Genomic DNA, 4,493 nt, shown 5'->3' on the forward strand with positions numbered 1-4,493 from the left:
ACAAGGCACGCTCTGCACTCATTTATAATATAGAGTAAATGCACTTTATACGATTAATTATTTAGACATTAATACATTATACGGAAACACCAAATCTATGAACTATTAACCATAATGATCAATATGGGTACCGCGAAAAAATAACCCCATATGAGATTTTGTAAGATTTTAAATGTAAATAATTGTACAATATTCAAAACTAAAATGTATATTCTAATAAATACGTATATGTGAATATTTTATAAAATATTTTAATTTTTAAGTGAATTATGAGCATTTTTAAATATTTAATATTTTTCATACTCATAAGTCATAACTCACCTAAAAATTAAAAAATCGTAAAAAACCAACAAGAAAACACAAATTATGTTCTTATAGTATTTGGAAGTCACAAAATGTTCGAACGAACATGGAAAAACCGTATCTCAGACGAAAATCGTCAATTATGTCATATCTTATCAGCTTTGCCACATATTCTAGATATAATAATTGGAAGTATCAAATAGAAGTATTATAAATTGTGTTCAGTACACAGTACACGTCTTAGAGTCTTATATTCTTATACGCTATAATGGCTCAATTTATCGAATCAGAACGTGGAAATATACTTTTGACAATTTTAAATTTTCTTTAGTAAATAGACCTTTGGCTTCTGGGTTAACAAAATGGCGATGTATAATCAAAACTTGCAACGCTTTTGTGAAAACCTTTGGTAAAACTACGAACATCTCTGAACAAAATGTTGAGCATGATAAACATATAGGCAAGTATAATATGTCAATAGTGATTATGATTTAATTTTACTATAATATTATGATGATATTTACTTTTATAATTATTACTATTTCTACGATTATACATGATTTATGTTGTAATTATTGACTTAATATGTGAAATATATATTTATTTAAATACCTACTTATAAATTATAATGATTAATCTATGTTATCTCAGTAATAATATGATTAATAAGACATATTCAGAAATTTGTTTATTAACAGTAAGTAATAAATGTATTCTTTATAAACCTATTGGCTATTATAATACGTTTACGGTTTTAATTGAAAAATAAAAATAAAAGTAACTTTAAACTTTTAAACTTCATTAAGTAATAAGAACTTCTTACTTATAACTTATAAGTTATATGTAAGATGTGTTTTGTTTATTAATTATCAATTGTTTTTTGGGCGGAATTTACATGTAACTTATTTTACCTGTAGTTCATATTGTAGTTCCTAACTATGCAGACTCTAGATTCAACTATGGGAAAATTCCCCTTTACACTTTTTATGAAATCTGAACCACGCAAAGGCATTTCTATATCATATAATTTAAAGATTAATTTATATACGATGTAAAATAAAAAATTGGACAGTCAGCAGAAATTGTTAACACGAAAAGATACCGATTTGTATATTAGCTTATAAAATACATGACTTCAGCGATTTATATTCAAAGTACCTATACCTCCTACTAATTGGAAGACACGAGGACAGTTTTTAAATTATTGTTTCAAATTTATATTAATTTTTACTAATTTTTCAGATACCTATTTTATCATACAGTATATTATATTCGTAATTTTGTTGTAGCTAACCAAATTAAATATAATTCTTGTATTTTTATGATGTTATATAATAATATAATGACATTAAATCAAATGTAATAAAATGTGAATTTATCAAAATGTATATAACTTTACAGAAAATAATTTAACACATATATTTTATTTTGATAAATAATAATAATAACGGTAACAAAATAAATAAATGTATTATCCTTCGTTTAAGTGTCATATTAATCATTGATAATACCAATAACAAAAAATGTTGAAAATGTCAAGACCACATTATCATTATTATTTTTTTTATACAATTAATATACATCAAAAAAATATTGTAGTAAAAGAGTTTTTTAATAAGTGACTATCGATGAGGATGTTGTAATAATTTCCGGTAAATTTGTTTTTTTATTATCGAAGAGAGAAAAAGTTATGATTAATGTTTTATTAAATGTTTAGATAAACAAGAACATTTTTCACATTTATTATCTAATTACCAAATAATGTTCAGAATTTATTTAAATTTCTAACTTAAAAGCTTATAAGAAATATTGTGATAATGTATTTTCCATATTGTTTAATTGATAAAAAAAACTGTGTATTTAATTTTACCAATTGAAAAAATCAACATTTACAAAAAAAAAAAAACACTTAGAAAATGTAAAATATCTAAAAATAGCTTTAATTTAATCAAAAAATTAAAAAAATTATTCCACGTGTAAAAATATGATTTGAACACTTACACTTGATTGAAAATGAAAACATTTTAATTATCCCAAATTACATGTATAAAAATAAAAATATTAGAAATCCTACATATTATAAAATAAAAACATTCATTGATCTTATATTGAATTAGTGGTACTATAATTCTTAGACGTTTGACCGCCTTCGTTTTGAAAAACCTGAATTCATAACCAAGATAAAAATAATTTTCATAAATAATACACGGAGTTTTATATTATAAAATATGAATTATAATTTTATTATAATAGTGATAAACTATTATAGTATTTTGTAAGAGTTTTTCAATCAAATGATTGATAACTTAATATATTATCAGGGTTTTTTGAATGTATCAACCGCTTATTCACATTATCCTAGAAGTGAATTAAAGAACAATTCTATCCCGTTTCGATATTAGCTAAAGAATTAAAAGATTTACAAGATTAATTAAATGAGATGAAAACATAGATAAGTAAATATATTTTTTAGTTTTTTTTTAATACAATTTTTTCTAGTTTTTAATTTTCTTATTTTGCGAAAAAAATAGTTTTTCAGTTGATTGGCCTAATACATACACTTTCACTAAAGCACTTACAGAAAATGTAATTTCATCAAATGAAAATCAATTGCCGATTTCAATATTTTGTCCTTCAATTAGTAAGGATTATAATATAAATATATACATAATTTACAAATATAGCATTATAGGGAAAAACAAATTAAAAAAAAAATTATTTTGGCTGTAATATGCAGGGGCGTATTTAAGGGAGGAGCCCATGGGGCCCGTGCCTCCCCCCCATTCACTGTATTTTATACTTATTTTTATTATATGAGATATTTTACAACTCTACGCCCCATAATTTGAACGTTTTGTTTGTGCCCCCCCCCCCCCCCCCCCCTTACGACATTTCTAAATACGCCCCTAGTAATATGTGATATGTATAATCGTGTAGAATCCAAAAACAGAGTTTAAGTTTGTCTCATTTGTTTCATATTTACATATATTGTTCGAAATTTCTAATCGAAAATATTAAATAATAACAATGTTGTAGTTGGATGCACAAAATGTGAACCCGAACCAGGTTGGTTTTCGTTCAGAAGAATACCTTTTGTGATGTCAGCTTTAATATTAGAGTAAATTTACCTATTATCAAATTTAAAGGTAAGACTATTATCTAGACAATGACATATGCTTTTATTGATATTATTATTTTAAAGTGAGTTATACCTATGTAAAATTGTACAACTCTAAAATGTTCATAACTCACTTTAAAATGATAATATCAATAAAAGCATATGTCATTGTCTAGATAATATTCTTACCTTTAAATGTGATAAGATATAAATTTACTCTAATATTAAAGCTAACATCTCAAAATATATTCTTCTGAACGAAAATTTGTTATGATGTACGACGTACGTTAGTAAGACAGAGACAACACATGCGCGTATGGCGTCCTCTTAATAGGTATCATCTGTATTTTATAATATTGAAAACTATACCAGATTATCAACAATTTTAATATTTGTAAAAGATTAGTTATGATTTTATGTGTTGATTCAGAGTGTTGAAAATGTATAAAAAATTAGAAAATATGACTGATTTGCTTGGAGTGTTTACTACAAATGAATGGAAATTCGACAACAGTAATATTCGAGAATTATGGTCGTTTACTCAGTCAAGAGGATTGTGAAACATTTTGGTTCAGTTTCGAAGAATTTGATTGGAAATCTTATATAAAGTATACTGTTTATGGGATTAGGAAACACATTTTACACGAAGACTCAAGTAACATGACTATAGCGTTAAAGAAAAATCAAAAGTATATAAGATTTTAAATAACGAACGTTCGATTGTGACATTTCTCTCACTATGTTATTTATTATTTTCAGATTATTTTGGTGTCATTAGTTGTGCATTTTCTTTATTATTTACATCGTATTTCAAGTATGTTGAATGTTTGAGACATAACCTATATAAAATTATTAGATTTAATATTAAATCTCATCAAAAACACTCCGTGTAAAAACATTACTAAGTAAAAAAAAATCAATTAAATTACAAAAGTTGTGATATCAAAAATTGGCTAAGTAATTTCATAAATTCATTAATATAGAAGTATTTATAACTGTTTGTATTAATGTACCTTGTGTATTTATTTGGTGCAAATAATATTTTACTTAGCTTGGCACAGTTCATATTATT

At 24.5% G+C, this 4,493-nt stretch overlaps 1 pseudogene; it reads left to right on the forward strand.

The window, feature by feature from the left end:
* The first annotated feature begins 2,597 nt into the window (after window positions 1–2,597).
* LOC132928823 (fatty acyl-CoA reductase wat-like) lies at window positions 2,598–4,244 on the forward strand (annotated as a pseudogene).
* Window positions 4,245–4,493: the final 249 nt, after the last annotated feature.

Source organism: Rhopalosiphum padi, chromosome 4, assembly GCF_020882245.1.
Source record: "Rhopalosiphum padi isolate XX-2018 chromosome 4, ASM2088224v1, whole genome shotgun sequence".
Taxonomy (NCBI): Eukaryota; Metazoa; Arthropoda; class Insecta; order Hemiptera; family Aphididae; genus Rhopalosiphum; species Rhopalosiphum padi.